We start from the raw sequence: 9,680 nt of genomic DNA on the forward strand, positions 1-9,680 counted from the left end.
CACCCATCAACTCAACAGCAATCAAACGTTCCATTGTATTACAATAGGTAAAATAGAAACACAACATCTAAATGCACCCACGTCTCAAGACACTGTGAATAAACTGTGGGACTTACACACCGAGGAAAAATTCCAGGCATGCACAAATGTTTTTTTGAGAGAAACATTCAGTCAGTCAAGAGCAGAAGAGAAAGACCTTGAGGGCTGGACTCTCTTAACCCTTTCCCGTTCCGATGACGTACGTACGTGTACGTCATCAGTTTTTCTTCCGATTCCTTTCCGATGACGTACGTGTACATGTTATCAAAAGGACACCGAAAGAGAAACTAAAATAAAATAACATTCATCAGTACCGAGGCTCCCACAAGGCCATGCGGGAGGGCGTGTGGCACAGTTTAGCGCCACTCCCGCGTTCCGAGATTCGGCGGTGAACGTGACACCCGCCACCTTGCAACCTGCAGACGTCTCGGATCGGGAAAGGGTGAACGGTTCGAGCGACACTGTACGAAGGGTGTCTTAGAGGAGCGTGGGTCGAGCATTGCCAACCACTGCTGCAGACACCCGCTGCAGTGCGCAAACGCAGCGCAGGCCGGAGCACGCTCCAAATCTCCGGCATGCCTCCGACGCACCCTGCCCCAACAGACGCCGAGTCCCATGAGTCTTCCCCGCCCCCCGGCCCGGTCCTCCCGGGATCTCATCTCCCTCACACACACGGACACACAGAGGCTTTATCTCCTCAAGCTCCACTCGTATCCATAACACCGGGCGCCTAACAACCGACTGCCGGGGATATTAATAGCTGTCAACGAGGGCGCTGCTGCCGGTCGCCGTTATTAGGGTGAAATTGTCTCCCGTGGCATGGCAATGTCCTGCTAAGGAGGCAGGAGGCCCAGTGCGCGCAGCCTGCTCCGGGGATAATTAGACGCGCCGCAATTAGGCGCGACGCAATTAGGCACCGATAGGATTATTAGCGGATGACAGCGATTAAACTGCGTTGACGTCAACGGGTCTTTAACAACAACAAAAATGCGATTGCCGAGGGATGTGGGAATGTGCGCGTAACATATATTTTGAGACTTTAGTCCTCGGCCATTGTTAATTTTAACGAAATATGAAGTTTCCCTGAGAGGGGTGCAGTGTTTTTAGTATGCATGTTGAACTTCTTTTGCACCGTATGTAGCCAACCGTCTTAATTAGAGGTGCGAGGGAAAGACAACAAACTAAACACAGAGGCGTCCTAAACAAATGAGCTTTCAATCTAGATTTAAAAAAGTGCATAGCTCCAGTGGCATCCTAACAATCGGAATGTCACATCATCATGATCTCTACTTACAAATCAAAGCCTCAGTCTGGATGTGATGCCTCTGAGACACGTCAGCAGATCCACCGGATCGCCCATGAACCAGTGACGACGTCCTCGAGAGACAAGTGCACCGAGTTTAACTTCCACTATAAGCAGAAGGAATAGAACATAATGGATCACCAAGATCTCCTCTTACACGATGGTACAAGCTGGATTTAGATCTCCTCCTTCTTGGTTGCTGACCTACATTCGTCTCAAGTAACCAACCTTCCCCTCCATGCTGCACGTGTCCCACACATCAAAACACCTCCACGACTGTCGACAATTCATTACACACAAAGCGCTCGCCACAAATGATCTCGTCAAGGAGCGTAAACCGTCACGCAAGCTCCCGGTCATCATTTCAGCGGCTTATGGCTGAGCCATCGAACAAAGCAGGTGGTCAGTGCATTGCACGCATTCAGATGCGCTTCTGTGGCTGTCTGGAACGCTCTTCCTTCCGATATTAGGAAGCCACTGGAGCTATGCACTTTTAAATCTAGAATGAAAACTATTTTATTTGTAACTGCTCCGTGTTTAGTTTGTTGTCCTTCTCCTGCACCTCCGATTAGTGCGGTTGGCCACGTGCAGTGTCAACATATTTAAACATACGTACGCACAAATAATGACTTAATGCATTAGATTTTGAACCCTGAAGTTGCTTATCCTAATATGGAACTAAAACGACGTTTTCTTAATATAGCCATGACATTGCCCCACACAAACCCCACGCAAGTAAACAACATTGACAACAGCGATTTGTCAACGCACTCCTGAAGGCCTCCACACACTTTACGCTGGACAGAGAGAGGTGGGGGGGGTTATTAAACTGGACGTCAGCATGAGGTCAGCTGGCTTGGGGGAATGGAGGAGGGGTCAGAACTGGCTCTTGATTTCACTGCCACTGATGTTAAGCCATGGCCGGGAACTGAACTCGGGCGGCTAGGTTCAGAGCACACTGCAATAAGCGCTGCATCGCCATTCCCCGTAACAATATAAACAGCCAGCCGCAGACTTTGTTCCCCGGGGATGAACACGACACACGTGAAATAATTCGCTCAGTTGGTAAGACGAGAGGAGGGGAAGGAGTATCAGAGTTAAGCATTGCCGAGGTGCACGTTGTAGACATGAGGGAACGTGCTGTGCAGCGGTGTCGCCAAGGAACACACGAATCACACGGCGAGATGAAGAGAAGCGGCTTCCATGAACGTGTCCATCAGAGCAGTGGTTCTCAACCTTGTTTGGCTACCCCTTGTTGAATTTTGACCAAGTACGTCCCCCCGCCCCCACCTTGGCCAGGGTCAACGGCGGCGTGGTGTATTCCGCAAATATGCCCGACTGTAAGGGTGGGCACAAGCCGGCGTGAGTAGGTTAAACGTGGAGTTTAATAAGGGTACCACGGGGTGACCAGCCCCTCCCCACCCAGCCCCACCCCTCCCACACCCACCCAGCCCACCCCTTCCCCACCCAGCCCCTTCCCCACCCAGCCCCTCCCCACCCAGCCCCTCCCCTCCCAGCCCCTCCCCTCCCAGCCCCTCCCCACTCAGCCCCTCCCTCCCCACCCAGCCCCTCCCTGCACGATCCCCTGTGGGCTGGTGTAACCAGGAGGTTCCTACCAGTATTATTGATATTTCTGGCCTGGATTCTATCAAGATTATGTTGTGCTGACTGAGGCATTATTCCAGCTTTGGAAGCAATGCTCCTACATTGTGTGCTCTTTAATAACCCCCTGCTTACAGTAAGCGCGTGACATGTATGCAAGTTGAACTTATTTCACGCCGTATGTAGCCCACCGTGTCAATAGGAGGTGCGGGGGAAGGACAACGAACTAAACAAAAAAAGCAGTTCTTAATAAATGAGTTTTCAATTCAAACCATGAACCCTGGCCTAACATCTTTCCTCTCACCTTGCAAGGGACCTACACCCTCTATCCTGTAAAACCGATCTCTTCTGAGCAAATGGGACGAGACGGTGAGGATGGGCGGTGGGGGTTAGGGGAAGGTTTGCACACAGAACCCCCCCCACAGGGTAAAGCACAGTCTTCTTGCTATGACAGGCACACCGAGGATACAACCATTAGCACGCGGCAGTTCGCCCCCTCGTGGTTCCACTACAATTCAGGGTCGAAAGTCGAACTTGGAATAAAAAATTGTTTTTGTTGCAGCTGCAGCGAATGGTGGCGCCTTTTAGTGGCTGCAGTATTTTAGCAAACCAATGACATACTATACAGTACAAGGTAACATCATAATGCATTCGAGAGGGAGTGTAACAAACACATTCTCATTGATACAATTACATGTGTTTCATGCCTAATACGTTCCAATTTAGAATAATTGCAGGCAACTTTGCAACAAAGACGGTCACCGCATCGCGCGCTTTCAGATGCACTTCTGCGGCCGTCTGGAACACTCTTCCTTCCGATATTAGGAAGCCACTGGAGCTATGCCCTTCTAAACCATCTCGACTGACAACTAATTTCTTTCTAAGTGCTTTGTGTTTAGTTTGTGATCCTTCCTTGCACCTCCGATGAGCACGGTTGGCTACGTACGGTGCGAAAGACGTTCAACATACATACATACATCTGTACACAACACGCCAACAGCCTACACTTGCCAATGCCTTTGCATTGTTCTGCTCCCTTGGAAAATGCACAGCTTTGATGGACATTATATTTGACCGCCCAAGACTGCCACAGAAGCCTCAGATAAGATGATTGCGCATAGTACATCACTGCCACTGTGGTAAGTGCACTAACCACCAGCCTATACCGAAGATTAATGTTGCTCAGTTCTAGTCAATTAAACCATTACTGGTGAATGTTTTCCGACCACATAGTGACCCCTGCAGGAAGGAAAATGCCATATCGAATACATATAGCATTTGCATTTTCGCATACGCGGTTCTTCCATTTGGGAACACTTTTCACACAACGCAGAATGCGCCGCGTTATAACACGTAACGTATGTCAATATAACACGGAAATCGCACCATTATAACGTGGAACTTTTTGAACTGTGCGGCCGAGCAGCACGATATAGTACGCAGTAATGCGGCTGCATCCACTCAGTTATTTTGCCCGCCATCTCACTGTGTGTGTATGTGCATCGTATCTCGGCAAACTTTATCGCTACATTATGTATGGGGAAATTGTGTTTTCTTAACGCGTTTTTTGCTTAATGGGGCAATTTTCAGAAACGCATCTACCGCGTTAAATGAGGACTTCCTGTATACTGTACTCATTAACACCCCACCACTGTCCAAATGCAGAGCAATCTTTCATAATCAGCCTTAGCCATAGAACTTGGCTCTGCCATACATTGTTAGAATTTAGATGCAACAAATATGGGCTCATTTACAAATGTGACTACCAACACTATTAGTGTGCGCACTGAAACGGATTTTTCACTCGTTTACATCAAATTTAGGAATCGTTTGACGTGAATGATGCACACAGCTACCCGCTTCCCAACCGTCACACAATTCACAGCGCCCGGGTGCTGACAAATATAACAAGTGATTGTTTACCTGGACACTGTCTCTTCTTCCTGAGCATAACCCAAGCACACAGATTGTACTGGATTAGTGCTCATTTCTGTTGGCAGTCCAAAGCCTAATGGAGAAAATTCCACAGTCCTATTAGAGGACTGGCATATATAGCCAGGACTAGTGGTTCATTCTCAGGACATGGGAGATAATTCTGTGGAGAAATGTTTACAGCCGAGGAGCTAAGTGTCGACATACGGTGCAAAAGAAGTGCAACATACATACGTGTAAATACAGGCACTCCTCTACTTACGAACGAGTTAGCTTCCAGAGGTTTGTTCGTGAGAGGATTTATTTGTAAGTCCAACTTTACTCCAGTAGATTAAAAATATGTTGTATGGCATGTACACGAAATACGGGGAATGGCTTTAAAAGTTGTATAATCTCCTGTATATGTAGTTGCCAATGATTCTTCATGTTCTGCAGATGTAGATTCCACCAATGCCATCTATTGCACGGTGGTTGAACTTACGAATCTCGGTCGGGACAGGCAACTGGACAGGTTTGTTCATATTCAAAGTTCGTAAGTCGAGTGTAATGTAATTACAATGCAGGAGAGCCTCACAGAGTCAACTCTTTTTCAGGAATACCCTGCTTGGCCAATTCCACTGAGAACTGTTTTGTGTGTAGCAGAAAACCTCGCCACACATGCGAGGAGATAATACCCAAAGGTCGACACAGACGGGTTCCTGAACCGACTTCATGTATCACAAACTTCCGGTGACCTCACAACCAAGCAGTTGTTTTTAGAGTTTCAAACATTTTCTCCATCCACAATCCCGTGCCTCCGTAGCACACTTTTTAGTCTAAACTTTTTATTTTACCTGGTAAAGCCCACTGACAACCACCTGGCTACAAATGATAGCCCAACAAAGTGGCTTATTAAGTGAAAATGTAGAACAGCCAAATACCCTAAACGCATGTTTCTGCAATGGAGCCCGCGAAACGGGCTGAACAACATCGGGTCGGAGAAGAGCAGCCTCCAGGGGGAGCAGAATTTAATTTGGCGGGAACGACACCGAGGGCCACTATCGGAGCGGAATTAGTGTGATACACGCCAGGCCCAGCAATAATGGTCGCCCCGAGCCCTAGCAGTGTAGCGTGGGAACCACACGGAGAAGTGCTAGGACAACGGTCCGAAGCATTTGCAGCAGCCGCAGCACAGGGCGCAGAAAATTACTCATCAGGGGGATCGGAGCGGCAACGAGGAGAGGGCACTGATCGACTACGTAGGTTGGGCCACGTGGAGAAGTTTGTAGCTAAAGGAGGGGACTGGGGAGCATTTATTCGAGGCGGCCTACACGTACCTAGAGTGGACAGAGCCTGAAGCTCTGAAAGCTCTCCCCAGGGGCCTTTAGAGATGATGCTTTAATTATATATTCTTCTGTTCCAGCGGAGAAAAAGACGACCCTGCAAGCTGCTTATCGAGATATGACAGACATTTTTGACCCACCACCCAGCGCGAAAAGACGATTTCAGAACTCTAGGCGGGAAGAGGGGGAAGTCAGCCTTCGCCTACAGGGAGCGCTCTCATGGGCCGAGTGCAAGCTGCTTTCCCGGGCCTTGACGCGGGGGCCTTGGCCAACCGTATATTCGCGCTAGCGCAGGCTTCAAGAATAGTTTTACCAGTTACGGCAGAGTACAAGTAGACCTCATTGTGGATCGCAAAAGAGGTGATGAGGCCGCAACGTTTGTTCGCGCAAATAGCGGAACCCCTACATCAAGGACTGGAGGGGGTTCGGGGAACACGGAATAAAGAAGACGATGTCGAGACAGAGGTGGACATCGGGCTGCCCGGGAGAAAGATGTTGGCGGCTGTAAGGGGGACGTTTCGGGGCGCTACCTCGAGGAACCGTCACTGGACGCCCCGGGGACTCGGAGCACCTAGCCGGAGCAGGAACCCGGTGACCTGTCACCGATGCGGCCATACGGCCATATGGGCCACATCGCCCGTGGGTGCCATACCGATGCTGCTCCACCGGGGCCGACTTGGCGACAACAGCCATTCTCCACTCCCGCATACAAACAGCAGGCGAGTCGCGGCACCCCGAACACCTTGGCAGTTCCCATCGCAGAACTCTCATACGCACCATTTCCCGACGTTCACAACCACCATCGTATACACGCAATCTTTCACCACAACGATAGCCGGCTTCGGGTACACAATGGCGCAAGTTGTCAAGGAGAGTAGTAGCAGCTGCGGCCACGTCGGTGGTAGCAGGCTCGGTGGGGGGAATTGAGGCCCGGATGCTGGTCGATACAGCAGCGTCAGCGACTATTATAACCCTGCACATGTTTGATATGCTTCTCCACAGGGCCCAGCAGTTGAAACCTGTCCAATCATCCTTCATAGTGGCAAATGGGGGAAGCAAGGGAATTTTGCAACAGTTGGAGACCAAAATCTGTGAAGGAGAATTGGTGATATCAGGCCCCGTACTTGTCTCCAGCACATTAACAGTTCCCCATCAAAATAGTTTCAGACTAGTAAAAGTTGTTTATTGACTCAACAAAAGTTTTTCCTTCATCCCTCCTTTCTCCCCTGCCGTCAGAGTTACCCTGAATCCCTTGGATTCTCACGGGCTGTGTTGAGTCGAGGACGACGATTTGTTCAAAAATGGGGAGGGGGGTGCTGTAGTGTTAATACTTACGCGATCCGGGGGTATAAATGCCCATGGGATGCCAGGTTACTATGAAAGATGACGTCACAAAGGAAAGGAAAGAGAAGGCGGGGCGTGAGAGAGGGGAAACGCCCAGGAGGCGAGCGGTGCGCTTCCTGGTGGGATTTGGAGTGGAGAAGTTGCACGCAGCGTGAGCTCGTGTGGAAAATAAAGAGGAGTTGTGTCATCTCAACCTTCGTCTGGTGGACTCGTTACGTTTCTAAATCTGGAGGTTTAAACCGGAGGTCCCCGAGAAATATCCATACTACTCCAAATGTACAGGCATCGTCATGGTCGGGATAGAACCCACGACCTCCTGTATACCAGGCGAGGTAGTTAACATCTTGCCACCGTGACGCAAAACCTTTGGTCATATCATGGCGTGGCTCAACCTAAAAGAATGAGACTTTTACAGAGATGGTTAAGCACTTTTTCTCATAAAGAAACAAACAAATATTCCCACACTGCCCTCTGCTTCTCCAGCACACAACACCGCGGTCTATAACACATCGAATGAACGACCGCCCATATAAGCACCTCTACTCATGCTTGCGAGGCCTGACGACATTGGGTGCTTTGGCCGTAGACAACGAAAGGACATTGCAGCCCAACACACAAAACGGCGTGGGGCTATTGCTACACACACACGCGCACATCCTCCAGCGCACAGATGCCCCTGTCGCCCTACAGAGACGACACGGACTGTAGAGACTGCAGGGCCAGGCGCCGTATCAGAATCTTTATGTCGGCTGGAGGAATCCGATGAGCTATGAAGCTCTTCGTCACAGACATCGTCCGGTATCGTCGGTGGCGTAGACCAGCTGCAGCTTCGCGCAGTCGATGCTCACAACCCCACGAGGTCCTCGAGGAGGAAGAGGAGGCCGAGGACGGAGCCGGGTCGCGATCTCCCGGGGTGGCAACTCCACTAAGACCACCACCACCACCACGCCGCTACATTTCCCAGCGCGCATAGGCGTCGCCTCGAGCGCCGCGCCGCCTGATTGGACGAGACGAGCGGCGCAAAGGTTGCCTCGACCAATCGCGACTCGGGCTCGGCGAGTTCGCGCGACCGAGCCAGCCAATGGGGTGAGGCGATGGGCAGCGGGCGGAGCCTATGCGCTGTGCGGTTTTCAAAGGCGCTGCCGCCGCCTTTTAACGGAGGCCCGCGCGCTCCCTGAGGGAGGACGGCGGCGGCGGCGACGAAGAGGACGAGACCCCCCCCTCCCACACTCCTCATCCACACTCGCGCCACGCGCTCTCACCGCGAGGACGGAGACGCGGGGTGGAGGCGCTCGGCTCGCGGGGCCCTGCGAAGCTCCGGGGGCCGCCCGCGCTCGGGTTTCACTGTCCGCGGCCGTGACGTCACGTCCACCCGACGTCACGCGCGATTCACACAACACGTGACGTCGATAACCACCGACGGTTACACGTTTCTGCCCTTGACGTCACTGCTCTAGCGACGTCGCCAAATTCTGCGCGCGACGTTGTTTCGCCGAGGCGTGACGTCACTACCGCAGACATTCACGTAATTTTACGTAGCAAGTTTGTGCGCGTGACGTCACCGGCGTAACACGTTTCTGCGCATGACGTGACGACACAAGTCCAGGAGAATTAACTCAACACATTAATTATAATTACGAAAATAAACTGTGGATTTAAGTGGACAAAAATAACATGTCAATGGAATAATTGCTCATCAGAATGTTTTTTTTTATGTTAATTCTCACCAGGCCCCATGGAGTAAAATTCAAGTCTCCAACGCGTTATTATCCACTTCTCTCCGGCTTCTAATTTTACGTGCTCTTAACAAGGGTTATTGCCTAAAACGTCGCCTGCTGTGTTCCCTTGTTAAGGCGATTGGTTAAGCTCCCCGCGCGTGATTGGCTCCCGCATGCATCCGACAAGCCACCCCCCCTGCCTCGCACCCGACGCTCTCATTGGCTACCTGAAAACAACGTGGGCGGAGTCTGCCGCAGCCCACCAATCAGCGTCTTTGTTTACGCTCTGCAGGGCAAGCCCCGCGGTCCCTCGAGTTCCTGGCTTGACGTGACGTGACACACTGAAGGGGCCTTTAACTGGAAACAGCTGTCTATAAACTATTCAAATAGTTTATAGGCCCACTGAGCTATGTAACTTTT

The 9,680-nt window shown here is 50.9% G+C and overlaps 1 protein-coding gene across 1 annotated transcript in view; it reads right to left on the bottom strand.

Annotated features, from left to right (window-relative positions):
* Positions 1-8,935, bottom strand: part of SPSB3 (splA/ryanodine receptor domain and SOCS box containing 3) — a 29,203-nt gene extending 20,268 nt beyond the window's left edge. The window contains exon 1 of the mRNA XM_078600427.1: positions 8,805-8,935. The gene's annotated coding sequence lies outside the window, so the exon portion shown is untranslated. The remainder of the gene's footprint in view (positions 1-8,804) is intronic.
* Positions 8,936-9,680: the final 745 nt, after the last annotated feature.

Source organism: Lampetra planeri, chromosome 1, assembly GCF_965212315.1.
Source record: "Lampetra planeri chromosome 1, kcLamPlan1.2.h2, whole genome shotgun sequence".
Taxonomy (NCBI): domain Eukaryota; kingdom Metazoa; phylum Chordata; class Hyperoartia; order Petromyzontiformes; family Petromyzontidae; genus Lampetra; species Lampetra planeri.